This window comes from Saccopteryx bilineata, chromosome X, assembly GCF_036850765.1.
Source record: "Saccopteryx bilineata isolate mSacBil1 chromosome X, mSacBil1_pri_phased_curated, whole genome shotgun sequence".
Classification (NCBI taxonomy): domain Eukaryota; kingdom Metazoa; phylum Chordata; class Mammalia; order Chiroptera; family Emballonuridae; genus Saccopteryx; species Saccopteryx bilineata.
In genome coordinates this window covers 141,500,924-141,512,994 of record NC_089502.1, presented here as the reverse complement: position 1 = coordinate 141,512,994, position 12,071 = coordinate 141,500,924, and the positions used below count along the sequence as shown (strand labels likewise).

The 12,071-nt window shown below is 40.9% G+C and overlaps 1 pseudogene; it reads left to right on the top strand.

Annotated features, from left to right (window-relative positions):
• The first annotated feature begins 1,399 nt into the window (after nucleotides 1-1,399).
• Nucleotides 1,400-10,583, top strand: LOC136317873 (histone H1.2-like; annotated as a pseudogene).
• Nucleotides 10,584-12,071: the final 1,488 nt, after the last annotated feature.

Here is a 12,071-nt window from a genome sequence, read left to right as displayed (position 1 = left end):
CTCTCTGTCTCTCTCTTCCCCTCCCACAGCCGAGGCTCCATTGGAGCAAAGTTGTCCGGGGTGCTGAGGACGGCTCTGTGGCCTCTGCCTCAGGTGCTAGAATGGCTCTGGTTGCAACAGAGCGACGCCCCAGATGGGCAGAGCATTGCCCCCTGGTGGGCATGTCGGGTGGATCCCAGTTGGTTGCATGCGGCGGGAGTCTGTCTGACTGCCTCCCTGTTTCCAGCTTTAGAAAAATACAAAAAAAAAAAAAAAAAAAAAGAACAGGCATATAGATCAATAGAATAGAACAGAGAACCCAGAAATAAACCCACAGCTCTATGGACAACTGATATTTGACAAGGAGGTAAGGGCATACAATAGAAGACATTTTAAAATTTCTTCTCTTTAATAAATGGTGATGGAGAAATTGGACAGCTACCTGCAAAAAAATGACATTAGACCACCAACTTACACCATTTACAATAATAAACTCAAAATGGATAACAGACTTAAATGTAAGCCGTAAAACCATAAGCATCTTAGAAGAAAACATAGGCAGTAAGCGCACCGACATCTATTGCAGCGATATATTTGCTGATTTATCTTCATGGGCAAGTGAAATAAAAGGCAGGATAAACAAATGGGACTATATCGAACTAAAAAGCTTTTGCACGGCCAAAGACAATAAGAACAGAACAAAAAGACAAACTACACAATGGGAGAACATATTTGACAATACATCTGATAAAGGGTTAATAACCAAAATTTATAAGGAACTTGTAAATTTCAACACCAGGAAGACAATTTAATCAAAAAATGGGCACAAGAAATGAATAAACACTTCTCCAAAGAGGACATACAGATGGCCAATAGGCATATGAAAAAATGCTCAACGTCACTAATCAATAAATAAATGCAAATTAAAACCACGAGATACCACCTCACACCAGTCAGAATGGTGCTCTTCAACAAAACAACACAGAATAAGTGCTGACGAGGATGTGGAGAAAAGGGAACCCTCCTGCACTGCTGGTGGGAATGCAGACTGGTGTAGCCTCTGTGGAAAACAGTATGGAGATTCCTCAAGAATTAAAAAATCAAACTGCCTTTGACCCAGCTATCCCACTTTTAGGAATATACCCTTAGACACCATAGAACTGTTCCAAAAGGAGAAATGCACCCCCATGTTTATGGCAGCATTGTTCACAATAGTGAAGATTTGGAAAGAACCCAAGTGTTCATCAGTGGATGAGTGGATTAAAAAGCTTTGGTACATATATACTATGGAATACTACTCAGCCATAATAAATGATGACATCAGATCACTTACAATAACATGGATGGACCTTGACAACTTTATACAGAGTGAAATAAGTAAATCAGAAAAAACTAAGAACTATATGAATCCCATACATCGATGGGACATAAAAATGAGACTCAGAGACATGGACAAGAATGTGATGGTAATGGGGTGGGGGGTAGTGTGGGGGGGGGTGGAGGAGGCTAGGAAGGAGAGGGGGTAGGGGGAGGGAAGGAGCACAAAGAAAATCAGATAGAAGGTGACAGAAGACAATTTGACTTTGGGTGAGGGGAATGCAACATAATTAAATGTCAAAATAATCTGGAGATGTTTTAATTCTTTTTTTAATTTATTTATTAAATTTAATGCAGTGACATTGATAAATCAGGGTACATATGTTGAGAGAAAACATCTCTAGATTATTTTGACATTTGATTGTGCTGTATACCCCTCCCCCAAAGTTAAATTGTGTTCTGTCACCTTCTATCTGGTTTTCTTTGTGCCCCTCCCCTCCCCCAACCCCTCTCTCCTTCTTCACCCCATTCTCCCTTCCCCCACCCCCCACCCCTGTTGCCATCACATTCTTGTTCATGTCTCTGAGTCTCATTCTTATGTCCCTTCTATGTATGGATTCATGTAGTTCTTAGTTTTTTTCTGATTTACTTATTTCACTCCGTATAATGTTATCAAGGTCCATCCATGTTATTGTAAAGGATCTGATGTCATCATTTCTTATGGCTGAGTAGTATTCCATCGTATATATGTACCAAAGCTTTTTAATCCACTCGTCCTTTGACGGACACTTGGGTTGTTTCCAGATCTTCGCTATTGTGAACAATGCTGCCACAAACATGGGGATGCTCTGGTGATGTTTTTTCTGAACTTATGTACCCTGATTTATCAATGTCACTGCATTAAAATTAATAAAAATAAGATAAAAATATTGTTGCTTCTATGACGTTACTCATTAATTTTTTAGAGCACACAGACTCAAACACTTCATGTTTTACCATGAAATCCATCAGCCATTACAGCTTCTGTCTGCAAACACGTGCTGTGATGTCATGCCTATTCACCAGCGATTGGCCAGGAAGTAAGCGCTGTTGTATATCATCCCAAGCTGGATTGCATGTGAATGTAATGAACAGGTCTGCATGCCCATAGTGACGAACATACACAATTGCATCTTGAGCATACTCATGCATATGACATGGACTGCCTGTATATGAAGATGGCAAAATCATTAGTTTCCCAATGTTAGTTGTATTATCGTCCTTTAAAACTGCATTTCTCAAATTAACGTATTCTTCAGAGTGAAGCTTGGTCTGATTCAAACAAATAAATATCAAACATTCTGTTTTGATTTTTGCATACATATCTATGATGTATTGGTGAAACAATTGACGGCATTTCAAAATGTGATTGTCTTTATTATCTCAAATCACTAGTCGGTATGAATAATAGTTCATTGCGCTGCATTTCATATTTGTTTCTTTGCCACTGACTGGATTTATCATCTTAACATTCAAGTGATATCCATTGGCACCATCCCCCAAAAGGATTGGATATTGCAAGCCATGGTAGCATTGATGAGTTTCTGCAAGTTTTTTCAATTGATTGTTTTTTCGATGAAGAATAATATCTCTAGGTTGGAATTAATCTCCAACTATAACAATTGCCACTTTGTCTATGGTTGGAGCATTGAATCTTTGCACATGTTCTCCAGCAGCCATTCTGTCAGCATGAATAACAATCTTATGTGTATTACATGGCATCATGTCAATTGCTGTTTTGTACAAACACACTAAATTGTTCTTTTCATGAAGAAGCTCTTGCAGTTGGGAAACAATGGACCTTTTTATGCAAGTAGAAATCTTGCAGTGTGCATTCAACTCATTATTGCCATCACCAATGAAATACATTTGTAGGAACTTATGTTGAACATCTGGGAATGGAAGCAGGGAGCCAGGTTTCTTTATCTTTTTCTTTTTCTTTTTGCAGGTTTATGATAAATTTGTCTTTTCACTATGAAAGTTGGCATGAATTGAGCTGTTACAATTTCTGTGCTGAGCAACATCATTTAGAAGTATAAGTTCTATTTCCTGATGTTAGATAGAAAATGGTTTGATTCTGCGGTCTATCCAGCAAGCAAAAGTTTTAATAGCTCTGGTGGTTCTCCAAGTTGAGGCAGTTTAAATTTTCCAGCACATTCCTTTTGTTTCTCCATTAAATTTCAGAGCCTTGCAATAAGGACACACTTCAGTCATAGTGCCAATGAGAACATGCCAGCTCAAACTATAATCATCAACTGGGTTGCACTGGAATGCAAGGCGACTGTAATCGCGTGATTGCTGAGCACAAAGTTGTGTTTGATGTTGATCTGCTGTTTCTCGTTGAATCTTTCAGCCACTCTCAGCCTGTCGAGTTCATTCTCTTGAGAACGAATCAGATCTGAAGCTAAGAAATTGGAACATAGCTTTCAAAATAAGTGTCGGTTGGTTTGGGGAATCCTCTACCATTCATCAGGACAAACAGTGCAATGCATTGTAAATGATTCTTGGGGGAAGGTGTGGGGTACACCCAAGATGTATTCACAGGGTTGGAAAAGCATTCTAAAACTTAGTATACACATTAGCAAGTACTTAAGAGTTGGGGTGTATTTTAATTTTATGCATTTTATAGACAAAAGTCCTATCCTGTAAAATTCTAGTTCATATTTTAGTGTGTGTGTGTGTGTGTGTGTGTGTGTGTGTGTTTACAGTACATGAATTGTAACTAGTCCACAGGGCTATCAAGAATAAATCTGAGTTCTCAGTCTCCATTTTTTTTACTGGCAAAGTGGTAATGATTGTAATGTTAGTTATAGGATAGTGGTAAAGAAGAAATGAAAATAGTGCATGTAATGTCTGGTACATAGGAAATGTTCAGCTGTTATCTTTGTTGGTATTATTGACACTCTTAAACCAAAAGTTTTAGAATTGTATCACATTGTGGTTCTAAGAATCTATACACAATTTTAAAAACAATTTTAACATATATATAATAAATATATATAAAACAAGGATATATGTATATATAATTAATATAATATATGTAAACAGGATATATATGTATATATAATTTTGTACTTATATTATGCCTGTTATAAGAAGTATATAAATATTAACTCATTAATCCTCTTCAAAACTTATGAAACAGGTACTTTTGTTGACACTTTATAGATGAGAAAATTGAGACATTGAGTAGTCAGCCTATCCAAGGTTACATAGGACAGTGGAATTTGAAGCCAAGTGTTCCAATTTCTGAGCCAGTCTGATGAATATTATATGCTGCCTTTGTAATTTCCTTGGGTTATCTTACAAAATAGAGAGGTAGCTATAAGTATGAAAACACCATGAACCATGTAAAGTATAAGAAATCTATGTGTCAGTTGAAGCATAACTACAAATCCTAGGGTAAACAAGCTAACATGATAAGAATTTGGTCCCAAGGAGAAGTTCTGTTGAAGTTAAGCAGGGTTATGTGAGTTCAGTAGTAAAAAACACATGGGAAGGAGTACCTTGGTTCCTCTTATGTATTGGCAACACACAGTTTCTGTTGACAGGCTCACTTGGCAGACATTGAAAGTAGGCAAACAGCTAGGATGCAGAAGTCAGGGATTAGATGACTACGTGAGGGTCACCATAATCATTCCCAGACTACTTGGCAAGGAGTAAGCTCTGAAGACGTTGATGTGAGGGTTCCAAGTGATAGTAATGGTTCTGGGTTCTGACCGACCTACCACGCCCTCTCCCTCCTCCTTCCTGATGGTCTGGCTTCACCTCTTCTTGCTGAGTTTCCTTAGGCTGTTCTCTAGGGGCTCTTTCAGAGATGGCCAGGGGAAGTGCACATAACTGGAAAACTGAACCAACTTGTTGGACTTGGTCTATTCTTGCCCAGCTGGCTAAATTCAGGAGATTACCAGCTTTCTCAGGATCACCTCCAAACAGGAGGGACCCATAATGCAGTGATCTGATGGGAGTAAATCTCAACCAAGAGGCTTCAGTGAGTCAGCTCATTCCCAGGAACTATCTGCATGTGAACTAATTTAATCCACACTAGATTCTGGGGGGCGGGGGTGGTGGATGGTTATTCTCATCCACAGAAGAGGGAATGGAGAGGGGAAGGCTGAGAACTTGGCAGGGTGACCAGCTCAACATGAGTGGAGGAGCTGGTATTGAGAACTCACTCCCAAGCTGCTGTTCATTCTCTCTTTTTTCTGCATGATCAACTCAGCATCTTCTTGCCTGTGGCATGCCCGTGCAGTGGCTGCTGTTATGTGGCTCATTCCTTGGTGACCCAGGGGAAAAAAAGTTTTAATTACTCCCTGTTGGGGCCTGTAATAAGGTTTATTAATATCAGGTTAGCTACCTGAAAAAGCAGACATGGTAGAAGAAGGAAGGGAAGAAAAAACCAACCGTCGGCCCCTGATCGTTTATACCTGGTCCTGTCAATTCTCTCGCCCTCATCTGGTCATGTCTGCTGCTTGAGTCTCCCATTTTATCAGCTCCATCACAACCTTTTGGAATTAATGTTCTGCCCTGCATGTTTCAACTTTGTTCACCGCCTTTCCAGATCCAAAGAATAAGAAAGAAAATTAGCCAATCCATAGAATTCAGGATGTGTATACATAGCAGAATACACAATTTATTGCATTGAAATATTTGTGTCTTCCTTTAGGCGATCAACTTTGGATGGAAATATCATGCCCTTAATCTGATAATTTCCTTTAGAGATAATTTGAATGATATTTTATTGCTCACAGGATTGTTAATTAAACCTCATTTCAAAGCCTGAGACCCAAAGGGACATCTATCAGGTCTTGAGTTATTTTCCAGTTGATCGTGAAAAAGTTTTGTGTCTTCCAATTTTTAGAGTAGTTTCCAAAGATTCTGACTGTAGAGCTATAAGGGCAAACCGAGTGTCAAAGTGCAGTTCTGAAAGTGTTCAAATATGAGTTTCATTTGAGCACTGCATATAGCGAGCTCACGTGTACGTGGGTCATGGAATTGTTTACATCATTTGTGAAAGAGTGAGTGGGAAAACAAAGTTAGGTCCAAGCAGGACACAGAAGAATGAAATATGTATTTAGTCAGGGAAAGAAAAAAAAATCCGGGCAGCCTTCAAAATCGGATGTGAAATTTATTCATGTTCTAGGCCATAGGATGATAACTTGTAGGGCTGTTTCCCATCGGAAAGATTTCACTTACCTCTTTCCTGGACAAAACCCTTTTTATCGTATCAATCTTCTACAAGTGAAAGTCTAAGTTTTGCATACTCTGAGCCTAATAAAAAGTAAATATAAACTTTTACCTTGGCTGACGCTCTGCCCACGAGGGGGCGATGCTCTGCCCATCCTGGGCGTCGCCATGTTGCGACCAGAGCCACTCTAGCGCCTGAGGCAGAGGCCACAGAGCCATCGGGCCATCTTTGCTCCAATGGAGCCTTGGCTGCGGGAGGGGAAGAGAGAGACAGAGAGGAAAGCGCGGCGGAGGGGTGGAGAAGCAAATGGGCGCTTCTCCTTTGTGCCCTGGCCGGGAATCGAACCCGGGTCCTCTGCACACTAGGCCGATGCTCTACCGCTGAGCCAACCGGCCAGGGCCTAGACAATTTTCTTACACAGCTTGAAAGGACATGAAGAAATACTTTCACTTAGCTGAGTTTCAGATGGAAAGGGTCTCCTTGCACATATATATAATCAGAAAAGTGGCATGTTCTTATTTTTATCTTTTCACCAAATTATATTAAAATGATGAAGGTGCTTTAGCTATTTGTGCAGTTTCAATAATTTGTTGTAATTCTTAGACCCAAAGTCACACCGATGGATGGCAGATTTAAAGTGTTTTTTATGGTTGCTAATTCATTCACTTCTAATCTTATTAAGCTGTTAATTCCCAGAGGACATAATCAGTAGTAGACACAGTTTTCAAATGTTGAACAAATGTTATTCAATGAAACCATGTGGTTATCCTTAGTCCAAAAGAAGATGTCTCCTTTCTCATTCATCACTGAACTTACCTGTATAACCTCTTTTGTAACCTAACATAATGGATTCACTGCTTGGAGTGTCTGAGCCAAAGAGTAGTCTTGTTGGAAGAAAAAGTTGTTTTATTTTAAATTGTGAGTAGTAAAAGAAGCAGGGGGATAATTTTCAAAGCACTGTTTCCCAGAAGAAAGGCTTACTGTTGGTTTATATACACTATTTGGTTAATTATACATTGACTTCTTCTTTGCAGTTGGCTGAACTTATCCGGATTTGGTTAATTACACTTGTTTTCTTCTTTGCAGTGAACTAAACTTGGTCAAGTTAATCAGGATGGAGCTGAGTCTGCAAAATACTGTGCTACATTTTAACATTTAGAACAACAAGCATTTAATAAGAACCACTAAGACCTTGAGACCTTTGTCCTATTTCACAATTTCCACTACCAAAATCTAAACCTGACATCTTTTTTGTGTGTGTGACATAGAGACACAGAGAGAGGAACCGACAGAAAGGAAGGGAGAGAGGTGAGAAGCATCAGTTCTTCGTTTTGCCTCCCTAATTATTCACTGACTGCTTTCTTACATGTGCCCTGATGGAGGGGTGGGTGTGACAGCAGGGCAAGTGACCCCTTGCTCAAGCCAGCGACATTGGGCTCAAGCCAGCGACCCTGGCCTTCAAGCCAGCGACCATGGGGTCATGTCCATGATCCTGGGCTCAAGCCAACGACCCCACCCTCAAGCTGGTGAGCCCAGGCTCAGGCCAGCAACTTTGTAGTTTCAAACCTAGGTCCTCTGTTTCCCAGTCCCACTGGCACTCCATTCACTGTGCCAATGCCTGGTCAGGCTATTATTTCACATCTTTAATACATATTTTCATGTAGACATATGCTGGAATGGGAATTTCTGGTAAATTTTAATGTTTATTGGTACTTAGTTCCTAAATATAAATTATTATATTAAATTTTATTAAATATTACATTACAGGTGGTTACTAAACCATTCCCTTCAAGAATAAATTGCAATTGCTCTGAACCAAAGGCCACAATATGAAGTAACAAACAAGATGATAAAACAGCTTTTACAATGGAATATATAAGTCCAGGTTTAGGAGGAATGGAAAAAAATGGACTCACCAACAAAAAATGGTATAATAATTTATATGTCTAGTACTTTCCCTGTATTTCTTTTTTTAAATTTGCCATCCATACTTTCATTTCAAATCAAATCGTCTTTTAAGTCAAAGTGTCTCTTATTAAAGACAGTAGCTTTATTTCTATCTATATCTTTCAGTTACCACTTATAGGGTGTCCTTCTATATGATGCCATGTGTTAGATGTTGTTACTGAAGAAACCAAGAATTTTCATGTGCTGAAATTTACCTCTTTATTGCAGCATACAAAAATAAATAAATAAATAAATAAATAAATGCTTTTTTTCTTTGAAAAGATCATCTCAGTGTCCCTCACTACTACGTCTATTAGGGCACTTCGCAGGTAGGCATAGTGGGTCTTCCTTCTTTCCTTATTATGCCTTTTCTTCAGCATCATACCCCCTGCCTTGCACAACACAGAAGGAAACCTGAGAGCTTTTTAAAAACAGCCTAAATTCTCGCCTTGGGAAAGTGAAAAGTGTGCCCCGCCTCTGTCTATGAAAAGAGGGATTTGATGAAGAGTTTCAGTTCAAATCAAAGATTTAAATCTCTAACCCGCCACCACCCAGGACCCCTAAGGAACTTATAAACCCCCTCCCATCTCTCTCTGACTGCTTTGGGTTGGCCCAGAACCCGGTCCCTGTCCCCAGTTCCCATGGATCTGTACACAGAATTCAGAGGACCTGTGTTACTTCCCTTGCAAAGAAACAGAATTATAGTAAAAATGTAAGTGAAAACCACTTTCTTTCTTTTTCTTTTCTGAAGTTGGAAACGGGGAGGCAGTCAGAATCCCGCATGTGCTCGTCCGGGATCCGCTCGGCATGCCCACACGGGGGTGATGCTCTGCCCATCTGGGGCGTTGCTCTGCTGCAACCAGAGACATTCTAGCGCCTGAGGCAGAGGCCACAGAGCCATCCTCAGCGCCCGGCCATCTTTTGCTCCAATGGAGCCTCGGCTGTGGGAGGGGAAGAGAGAGACGGGGGTTGGGGGGGGTGGGGGGGTGGAGAAGCAGATGGGCGCTTCTCCTGTGTGCCCTGCCTAGGAATCAAACCTGGGACTCCTACACGCCAGGCCGACGCTCTGCCACTGAGCCAACCGGCCAGGGCCTGAAAACCACTTTCTTTTTGTTCCCTAACGAAGGTAAACATGTACCCAACAAACCCTGAGAAAAAGAACTTTCGGGAGTGAAGGAGCGAACAAATAATGTACAAGAAAAACAGAAACTGGTCTCTGACTGCCTTGGATTTCCCTCGGAGTTGGGGGAGTTGGGGACTCCTGGACGTGATGTCTTTGCGTTTATGGGAAAAATAAATGCAGAGCAGGAGGCCTGAGTCTTCTTAGATTGTTTCCTGACAAAATCCGGGCGACTTGGTGCGAGGCAATTGATATTTTGCCCCTTTTGTGAAGTGGAGCAAACACAACTTGGGCACAGAGCGGTGGCACAGAGCCTGCCACAGGAGGGCGGCAGGAGCACCAATCAGCGCTCTCTCTCTCTCTTTCTCTCTCGCCACCGCCAGCGCCGCGCCCCCTGCGGAGAAGATCCCAGGTGAAGAAGAAGGCGGCCAAGAAGTCTGCTGGGGTGCGCCACAAGGCGTCCGGGCCCCCCCTGTCCGAGCTCATCACCAAAGCCATGGGTGCCTCCAAGGAACGCGGTGGTGTCTTGGTGGCCGCGCTCAAGACGACGTTCGTGGCTGCGGGCTACGACGTGGACAAGAACAGCCACATCAAGCTGGGTCTCAAGAGTCTGGTGAGCAAAGGCACCATGGTGCAGACCAAGGGCACCAACGCCTCGGGCTCCTTCCTTCAAGCTCAACAAGAAGGCTTCCTCCGGAGAGGCTGAGCCCAAGGTAAAAAAGGCGGGTGCCGCCAAACCCAAGAAGACTGCTGGGGCGGCCAAGAAGCCCGGGGGATCGGCTACCCCCACGAAGAGCGCCAAGAAGAGCCCTGAAGAAGGCGAAGAAGCCGGCGGCGGCTGCTGTGGCCAAAAAGGTGGCCAGGAGTCCAAAGAGAGCTAAGGCTGCCAACCCCAAGAAGGTCGCCAAGAGCACAGCGAAGGCTGTGAAGCCCAAGGCCGCCCAGCCCCAAAAGGCTGCACTCAAAAAGAAGCAGGTTTTAAGTCTACATTAGTAAACCTTATTTCGTGAAATTTAAGACTTTTTAAAACAAGCTTTTTGGCCCTGGCCAATTGATACAAAAAAGGATTTAGACAGTTAAAGTTTAGGGACCCAGAAGTAATTAAAATGAATAGGACAGGCACATGTAGTGTCAGCCTAGCGTGTGGATGTCCCAGGTTTGATTTCTGGCCAGGACACACAAGAGAAGTGACCATCTGCTACTCCACCCTTTCCTTTTCCCTTCTCTTTCTCTTTTTCTCTCCCTCAACTGCCCACAGCCATGGTTTGATTGGTTCCAGCACATGGAACCCAGGTGCTGAAGATGGCTCCCCTGGAACCTTCATCCTCAGATGCTAATAGCTTGCATAGACAGCATGGCCCTAGATGGGCAGAGCATCCACCAGAGTGGGAATTACCAGGTGGGTCCCGGTCAGGAAACATAGTGGAGTCTGTCTCTACCTCCCCTTCTCTCATTTGGAAGAGAACAAAAAATAAAAATTAAAAAAAAAAAAAAAAGAATCTTTACAACTAAGTAACCTAGGAGACAATAGACTAGTTTTACATACGGACTGAGAACATAAAATTGAGGAAAAATAGGAAGAGAGATTTGAGAGCAAAACACAGGGGGCTTGCAAAAAATCTATGTGCAATTTTAAAGTTCAGAAGTATAATTTTAATTTATTAATATAGCTGTTATTAATATATATAATATTATAGTGCCTCAAATATAATTTTTGTCAATTTACGTGAATTAATTAACCAAATGCTATATACTCCAATATTGTCATATAGTAGAATCCACTTTAAAATTTAAAATCCAAGTTAAAAATCTCTTGAAAAAATAAAATCAGAACTGCTTATATAGCATTATGTAGTCTAATATTTCATCTTGACATCTTTTTAATAAGTGAAACCAAAATTCCTAATATTCCTTAAATAAATCAGATGTGTTCTGGAGATATTCTCTGATGGAATCTTTCTTAGGTATTTAGTTTAAAAGTTAAAATGGGGGAACCTTATTTATCAAGGACGGCATCTACACAGGGAGATAACATCAACAAAATTCATTAGATATCTATTAAGTGCCAAGTTGTAAAAATCCAACGTCCATAAAATAGAACTATTCCTTTTAGAGTAGATGGGTTAGTGAGCTGTATATTTGAAAATCTCTAGAAATAAAGGTGAGAATAAGATTACTTTTAAAGTGATCTAGTTATCATCTTTGAGCTAATCATGAATTACCCAGATTAGCAGAAAGCTATAAGCCTTTTCTAACACATTCTTTAGACACTCTCAATCTCTCCCAGAATAATTAAGAATAAAACCATTGATACAAAAAGGATTTAGTTAAAGTTTAGGGACCCAGAAGTAATTAAAATGAATAGTACAGGCAAAGAATTATGAAATGAGTACCAGAAGGAGTAAGTGGTGATAACTACAAAAAGGAAATGAAGTAGAATTCCTAGAGCTACCTGTGAAGAATACAGAACATAAGTAGGTC